This window comes from Cervus canadensis, chromosome 2 (assembly GCF_019320065.1).
Source record: "Cervus canadensis isolate Bull #8, Minnesota chromosome 2, ASM1932006v1, whole genome shotgun sequence".
NCBI lineage: Eukaryota > Metazoa > Chordata > Mammalia > Artiodactyla > Cervidae > Cervus > Cervus canadensis.
Genome location: NC_057387.1, coordinates 21225172 through 21234571, shown reverse-complemented (window position 1 = coordinate 21234571; position 9400 = coordinate 21225172).

The window sequence follows — 9400 nt, the reverse complement described above, 5'->3', positions numbered from 1 at the left end:
AGTTAAGATATGTGTAAAGCCTCCAAAGTGTAAATGCAGAAGAATATTATTACCATCTCTACTTCAGAAACAGGGTCCCATTAATCTGGCCCCTGGTATGAATTCATATCTCTAATTCTTCTCCAAACACCATTTATCCACCTTATTGCACACTTATTTGGAGGACATCCACTGTGTGGCCACTTCCAAGTTTGAGGCTGGGGATGGAGGGCAGAGCCTCACGATCCCATTGTCCCCCTACCATTGTGCTCCCAGCAGTATAAACCAACACTGATTCATCGTGTGGATCTCCTCGGCAGGTGCACAAGTTCACTTTGGACTAAGTTACTCTCCTGGTCCTTCTTGCTCAGCTCAGGCTGCTCCTTGAGGACTTGGATGATACTGTGCATTCCTCATTTCCTCTTGAATTTTCTAAGCTCAACTTGTCCTTATCCTCACCTCCCTTGGCAAACAGCTCCTTGGCCATTACCTTGTTTTTCTTTGGGGTTTCTCATCCTCCAAAACCATTGATTTCCTTTCTTCCATCTCCTCTCTGAGTTGTGTTTTCAGCGTGTGGGCTCAGCTGAGGCTCCTGCAGGAGACACACAGAGAAGGGATGAAGGTCAGGTCTTGGCTGCAAGTTCCAACACACATTTAACAGGCATCTCAGTTTCTCATGCACTCAGAAAAAAAACTCAGCAGGAAGGGAATTTGGAAAATTTGAATAACCGTATCTTACTGATGAGGAAACTGAGGCCTAAATAGCTGGAGATTATCCCTAAATTCTCACACCTTTGGCTGCTATACAGCCACCAGGCAAACCTTGGCCATAAGCTTTTCTGTCTAAAAACACCAGGGACCCGTGGTTGAATTGCAGGGGACATTCAATTAAACATACATATTTCCACTCTTGAAACAATAATAGTTGAAGGACATTTCTCAAAAAAAATATATAGTCCATATTTATACACTGTTTTCCATCTTGACTGTCACAGTGGGACTGGGGAAGGTATGACTATTAAAAACATCACAGTCATTATTAAAAATATATGTGTGGGGCTTCCCTGATGGCTCAGTGGTATAGAATCCATCTGCAATGCAGGAGCAGCAGGAGACTCAGGTTCAGTTCCTGCGTCAGGAAGATCCCCTGGAGGAGGAAATGGCAACCCACTCCAGTATTCTTACCTGGAGAATCCAATGGACAGAGGAGCCTGCCAGGCTATAGTCCATCAGGCCACAAACAGTCGGACATGACTGAAGCGACTTAGCATGCGTGCAAGGCAAAATCAGGCAGTTGATGTGGCCAGTCATTAGCACCCTCTCCCCACTGCTCTTTTCTGCATCTTTTTGTCTTTTCTTAGGGGTGTGTTTTTTCCAACTCTGTAATCAGTTGTCAGATCCCTACTTCAGTGCCATACTGACAATGATCAAGTCATACAGGAGATGTTATTAGGCAAACATAGATGCAGCCATTTATGCAGCAAATGGTAGTGCCCAGACTGAAGTGGCATTTCCAAATCAGCGTTAGTTGCCATGTTGGAGGAAGAAGAGCTAAGAAAAGGCATAAGCACCGTTAGCAAATAAACAGGACACAGAACAAGCCATGACACATTCTGAGATGGCATATTCACTTGGGTTACGAACTGTAAGGACCATAACTGGCAAGTATTCAAAACTTCAGCAACCAAAGGCAACGGCCTTGATAAGACAATGGAATGGGTAGTTGAAACATAAGTGAGCAAACAGTAATACCATCACTTCTGCCCCTCTGAAAGAAGACCACATCCCAGATCCCTCTGAAAACAGGGGAGCTTTCTTCCTTTCAAATTAAAAGAGATGTGAGGGAAACACTGAATACCAGTCATTAACCACTTAGGATGAGTTGACCTGATGTACTCACTTTTACCTTGGCCTTCTTGCTAAGTGTGGAGGAAGTGCTTTGTCCCTTGCTAAGGAATATTCAGTTAAGCCTCAGTAAAAGGAAGAGTATTAGATCAGAGTGAGATCTACCCTTTTACACTCAAAGTGTAACTCAGGAAATGACCACACCTGTCTACGTTATTAAGCCAAGGCCCACAGCCTTTTGTTATTTACCTAAGTCATGTGAAATCTTTTACACTTACTAGTTAGCTTGGTAACTGTACATATATACTTATAACTTCCTTACATGCACCTCAGTATGAGAGGAGGCCATTGGGGCTTGCTTAGCATCACCTGTCCTGTGTTTGAAGCCAGTCTACCCTTTAAGCAAGCTCATGTAAACTCATGAATGTCTGTGTGAGAGAGGACAGTGATACCTAAGGATCTTGCTGTCCAAGCCCCAACCTCCCCATGTGGGCCCCACTAGTGACCAGGATGTTCCATCTCCACCTCCTCCTGTCCTCCTGGGTAGCTGCAAAGGCTGACCTCCTAGAGGAGCATCTTGGTAGAATCTGGAACCTGCGCCAGCACCTGGAGGAGTCCATCTGCCTTAATGACCGCCTGCAGGAGTAGCTGGAACACAGGCTCAGCTCCACTGCTGAGAAATGGTAGGAGGGGCGCAGGGCCTCCTATTTCTGGTCTCTTTAGGGAGAATCTGAAGGTTGCCCTTGGGAAGAACTTTGCAGATTTCAAAGCACTGTGGTCTGCTTTCCTCCACTTGTCCTTGGGTAGGGGGCAGGACTGGGGTGGTGGTACAAGTCCCATTCCGCCCTCTTTGTTGCTGTATCTGAGCTCAGAGAATAACTCCCCACTGTAGATCTAACAGGTCTACTCCCCAGAATCCTGACTTCTCATCCATCCTAAATCTGCTCATTTGCTGCCTGCTGACTTCTGTGCCCTGGTCCTGTGATTGGCACGTGGTGGAGCCAGGTCTGCAGGGCCTCCCCCATCCACTCACTGAGGTGGCCTTCCTGCCCATACTCTCCCCCAGGCTGCTGACACTGGGAGGCCAAACCTTTCATGTGCCCTTATCTTGTCAACACCACAGCAGCAGCTGCTGCTATTTAGGAATAAAGCCTCCTGAACAGCTCACCCAGGGCATGAGAAACATGTGCAAAAAACCCACACAGAGGAGCCACAGGAAAGCTAGGCATTTGGCCTACCAAGCTTTATGCCCAGGAGGTGAGTCCTCAGGGTTTTCTGCAGGTTTGGGACAGTGTCTTTGGAGACAGAGAATGAGCAACACAGGGAGCCTCTGTTACCCAAATGTGTAACTTACCTGCTTGCACATCCCGGGTCAGGCTTCACCTCTAACTTCTACAGTCCAGGCCTGGAATCCACAACTCAGCTCTGCAATGAGAACAAAGTCCTTAGGAAAGAAAACCAGAGGCTTCAGCCTCAGCTCAGTCATATTTCCAGGGGTAGGAGGGTTAGATCCCTTTCCTCCCTGGCCGCACCAAACACCAATTAAAGAAAAAAGAGAGAAAGTGGAGAGAACAGAGCTACTTAGACACTCCCATAGCTTTTCTTACTCTAGGAAGGGCTATTTCCTGACAATCCCCAACCATGGGCCTTCAGACTCCTAGGCTTCCGGGAGGAGGAGCTTTAGGAAATCCACCACTTCTGTGCAACCCACTTGCAGATATTCAGTCATTAGTTATCAAGTTGGACACCAGTTAGTGCCTGTCCAACCTGCCCACAAGTCACAGCTAGTTTCGATCCAGGAAAGGGAGGAACATGAGGTTCTCCAGATCTCAGGCTCTCAGGTTTCTCCAGAACTCGCTGAAGCTCCCTGTGTCCCTCCCATGCTGAAGTGCTGCCCCCATGTCTCCTCACTCACCTCCTTCCTACTTGTACACTGAGGCCTACCATGCAGGCCTGCAAGACTTGTAATTCCCCAGCTGCAACACCAAAGAAAAACAGTGCATAGACAGTGACAGAGACAACAACCGTTCAGTGGATATAGAATCTTACAATTCCTAAGCAAAGGGTCCTGGAGTGACATGCCACCGTATTCAGCAAACAACAGGCAGAACAAGGCAGCGATCTTCACTGCTGTGGGTGGGGGGGGGGTGGGGTGGGGTGGGGAGTGTGTGGAATTGAGGGGAGATTACAATTTCTAGGGACCATTGATGTGGTCAACTGTGTAGGTGGTTACTGATTAAGCTCTATAATTAAGGGGACTGGGTAGTCATATGGGTGAAGGATTGGTTGGTGAAGGAGAATGAACAGAGAGCAAGAGAACAGTCATTTTGAATGACCTGACCATACAATTGTGTCTGGAGGTGCCAGCAAAATTTCCTCCAGAGCTTTCTCAACACTGTTCAATGGGCATCCACAGCCGGGCCTCATTTCCTGTGTGGGTGGAGTGGGGTTGAGGAGCCAACCTAACTGTTGATTGATTAAATCAATATATTAACACCCACAATTTTTATTTACAAATATTTACTGAATAATCTTAAAAGACTCAGCATATTGTTCAAAAGGATTAAGCCCAGAATGAAAGAATGCTTGTGGAAAAGGAAAAAGACATTGAAGAGATATTTCTAAATTAGCCTCCTCTGAGCAATAGATGTGAGGAAAGGTCATTGCTTGGGAAGATGACAAAATCCATAGAAAAGGGAGAAGGCAGATCTACTAAAATACCAAAGCTTCCCTGGTGGCTCAGCAGTAAAGAATCCGCCTGCCAAAGCAGGGCAGGAGGCACAGGTTTGATCCCTGGGTTGCAAAGACTCCCTGGAAGAAGAAATAGTAACCTAATACCATATTCTTGCCTGGAGAGTCCCATGGACAAAGGAGCCTGGTGAAGAGTCAGACACGAACACGCACCTAGGCACCCTTACATGGACAAAGCCAGGAGGGTACGACGTGGCCCTTCCCTTGGAACTTGCCTTATAAAGAAGGTGGCACCAAGATTTTAAGTTGTCTGGGATCTTGTGAACCAGATGTCCTCCATTCATGTCCAGAGTTCCTGACTTTTGGTCACATATCCCTGGGGTTGGCCTTAAGGCCTGTGCTGCCTTGGTTGGCCATGGAGGCGAAACAATCTTACTCTGTCTCCTCCAAACAAGGATGTAACCAGAAAGAAATGTATTTGTGCTTCTTAGGCTGGTGGAAAGTATTCCCTAATCTTCCTCTCAGACTGCTCAGCCCTCTCCTTTGCTGGCCTGCTTTTTGGACTCTCCAGAACCATAGACAAGGGTTTGGGTGCTGGTGAAGAATCTGTGCCTAATTCTGGGGAGACTCAGGGGAAAAGGAAGTAACTCCCAGAATCTGGGCTTGTGAGGGGGCAGGGGATGAGAGGCTGCTCCTCTGTGAATAAAGGAGGTTGGAGGATGTGAGAGCAGCTGGGGTGTGTGTGTGTGTGTGTGTATGCCCATACCAGGAGGCATGATAGTAGTGGGAGTGATCCAAGAGGAGCAGGAAGAGGGAGGAGGAGTGGGAACAATAAACACTGGTGAGATGCTAGTGAGGACAGGGAGGAGAAAGGGAAACAGAGGCAGAAGGAGGAGGATGAGCAGAGCTTGAATGCCAAGGTGCTTTAGTCTCTGGTCCCAGAATGGCAGCTGCCCTCTCTTGAACTTCCCTTGAATTTATCCTGGACACACACACACACACACACACACACACACACACACACACACACACACACACACACACACACCCCACACACACACACACACACACACACACCCCACACACACACACACACACACACACACCCCCAGCTGCTCTCATAGCCTTCAACTTCCTTTATTCACAGAAGATCAGCCTCTCAGCCCCTGCCCCCTCACAAGCCCAGATTCTGGGATTTACTTCCTTTTCCCTGAGTCTCCCCAGAATTAGGCACAGATTCTTCACCAGCACCCAAACCCTTGTCTATGGTTCTAGAGAGTCCAAAACGTAGAAATCATCCAGGAGAAGAGGAAATGAAAGCACATGGAGTTATAGGGTCACACTGAAGAATGTGACAGCTGTCCCAGGCCATTCTGGGTTGATATTTTTGAAGATGTTAAACTCATTCCAAAGAAACCTAAGAGCCTTGTTGCAGGTCAGTGCTGTATGCAGCACATTATGCTGTGCTGTGTGCTGTGCTTAATCATTCAGTTGTGTCCAACTATGCTACAAAATCTTAAACAAGGTAATGACTCCTCATTCAAAAGTCATGGATTAGCCTTTAAGAGGGAAAGGCAGATAGTGAGTGCTAATTACTGGAAATGAACAAAACTGGGGCAGATCCCAAAAAGGCCCAGGTAGGAGAAGTGCCTCTTGTATTAGTCAGCTTGGGCTTCCAGAAAAAAATGCTATAGACTGGGTGGCTCAACCAGAAATCTGTTTTCTCACAGTTTTGAGAAGTCCAAGATCATGGTTGGAACTTCCCAACAATTCAGTTTTTGGTGCAAGCTCTCTTCCTGGCTAGAAGATAGGTCTTGCCTGCCTGGGTCCTCACAAGGTCTTTTCTTGTTGCTTGAGCTAGGGTAGGGCAGGAGCCCAAGCTTTCTGGTATCTCTTCATTTAAGGACACTAATCCTATCAGATCTTTGCACCATGGCTATGAACTAATGTAATCTTAATTTCATCCTTAAAAGTTCCTTCCCCAAATACACCTTCACTAAGGATTAACATCCAAGATATTGATTTGCAGGTCATTGGGGGGGGGCACATATGTTCAGTTCCTAACACCGTCCCCATCCTCCTCCCCCCATGAGGGCATCTGCAGCTCTCAGCTCTGCTCCCTGGGCACTGCCCAGGCACTGGGGTCCTCAGATTGCTTTCCCCACAGACTTTCCTTCTCTCTCTGACTCAGATGCCTCAATATGGGGCACAGCTGTTGACTGGCTGACACTCAGAAGCAGTGGACTGACTTGCTTTCACGGGTGACTTTCAGAAGGGAGTAGTCACCACTGACAGGTATGCTTGCAGAAATGTGTCCACCGAGGAGACTGGCTGTGTGGTAGATGATAATGCTTCCCCAAAGTTATCTATATCTGGGTCCCTGGAATCTGACTATGTCACTTGACATAGCAAAAGAGACTCTCCTGGTGTGATTAAATTAAGGACCTTGAGATGGGTGGGTGGTGGTTTAGTCACTAAGTTGTGTCCGACTCTTGTGACCCCATTAATTGTAGCCTGCCAGGCTCCTCTGTTGGAGAAGGCAGTGGCACCCCACTCCAATACTCTTGCCTGGAAAATCCCATGGATGGAGGAGCCTGGTAGGCTGCAGTCCATGGGGTCACTAAGAGCCGGGCACAACTGAGCGACTTCCCTTTCACCTTTCACTTTCATGCATTTGAGAAGGAAATAGCAACTCACTCCACTGTTCTTGCCTGGAGAATCCCAGGGACGGGGGAGCCTGGTGGGCTTCTGTCTATGGGGTTGCACAGGGTTGGACACTAATGAAGCGACTTAGCAGCAGCGGCAGGCTCCTCTGTCTATGGGACTCTCTAGGCAAGAATACTGAAGTGGGTTGCCATTTCCTTCTCCATTGAGATGGGGGCCCCATGGAATCACAAAGGCCCATACTAAGGGAGGAAGGAGAGTTGGTGTCAGAATAATGTGTTATAAGAATAACCTGATCATCTGTGACTGGCTTTGAAGATGGAAGGGGCCTATGAGAGTAGAAGGCAGGCATCTTCTAGAGGTTGGACAAAGCAAAGAAAAACCCTCCAGGAAGAACTGCCACAATCCAACTGTCACACTGATTTTTGCCCATGGAGATCCATCTTGGACTTCTGATCTCCAGAACCACAGATAACAGTGTGTGTTGTTTTAAGCCACTAGGTATGTGGTAACATGTTACAGTAGCAATAGGAAACTCCTACAGTGGACATTGGTGGGTAAAGACTATTAAAAGTCGGTGTCCAGGACACGTAGTGTCAGGACCAGTGGTGTCAGTTGTGGAAAGCTACAGGGTTTGTCACTCAGCAGGGGGCACTAGTGTCCTTCCCATTTGGTCTGTGTGCTCCCTTCCACTGGCCCTTCTTATTCCCCCCAGCTCCTATAAACTCGTTCTCCAGGTTGCTGCAGGTTCTCTGAGCTATTGCCCTTAAATAAAGTATATTTCAGATAAAATGAGCCAGAGTCCACTTCTGATGGTTGCAAAGAGAGAAATGAGGGAAAGAGAAGGGAGGAAGAAAGGAAGTTCTTTCTGGAAGTTAACTAGGTGCTGAGTTCCATTGTGGTTAACACCAAGATTCTCCCTCCAGAATAGTCAACTTCCCCCTGAAACCAAATACACCTCAAGGATCAACGTACTCCACTCCTTGTTCGCTGGTCTGAAAACAAGTTGGTTGCCTTCCCCAGCCTCCCCACTGCCTCCCCTCAGGTCTAACCCAGTCTTACCCAGTAAGAGAAAATAAACAAACCTCACTCTTCAAGCAAACACATCACCTTTCTACCCCTTATTCTGAATTCTTTCTCAGAATCTTCAATTTCTGTATTCTGCATGCCAGAACAAAAACAATGCTCAGTTGTGGATGTGTCTGGTGGTGGAAGTAAAGTCTGATGCTATAAAGAACAATACTGCCTAGGAACCTGGAACATTAGGTCCACGAATCAAGGTAAATTGGAAGTGGCCAAACAGGAGATGGCAAGAGTGAACATCAACATTTCAGGAATTAATGAACTAAAATGGACCAAAATGGGTGAATTTAATTCAGATGACCATTAAATCTACTACTATGGGCAACGATACCTTAGAAGAAATGGAGTAGTCCTCATAGTCAACAAAAGAGTCCAAATGAAATACTTGGGTGCAATCTCAAAAATGACAGAATGATTTCTATTAGTTTCCAAGGCAAACAATTCAGTATCACAGTAATCCAAGTCTGTGCCCCAACCACTAATGCCAAAGGAGCTGAAGTTGAATGATTTCATGAAGACCTACAAGACCTTATAGAACTAACACCAAAAAAAGATGTCCTTTTCATCATAGGGAACTGGAATGCAGAAGTAGGAAGTCAAGAGATACCTGGAGTAACAGGCAAGTTTGGCCTTGGAATACAAAATGAAGCAGAGCAAAGGCTAACAGTTTTGCCAAGAGAACACACTGGTCATAGCAAAAAACCTTCTTCCAACAAAAAAAAGAGATGACTGTACACATGGACATCAACAGATGGCCAATACTGAAATCAGACTGATTATATTCTTTGCAGCTGAATATAGGGAAGCTCTATACAGTCAGCAAAAACAAGACCAGGAGCTGACTGTAGCTCAGATCATGAACTCCTTATTGCAAAATTCAGACTTAAATTAAAGAAAGTGGGGATAACCACTAGACCATTCAGGTATGACCTAAATCAAATCCCTTACATTTATACAGTGGAAATGACAAATAAATTCAAGGGATTAGATCTGACAGAGTGCCTGAAGAACTATGGACAGAAGTTTGTGACACTGTACAGGAGGCAGTGATCAAGACCATCCCCAAGAAAAAGAAACACAAAAAGGCAAAATGGCTGTCTGAGGAGGCCTTACAAATGGCTGAGAAAAGAAGAGAAGC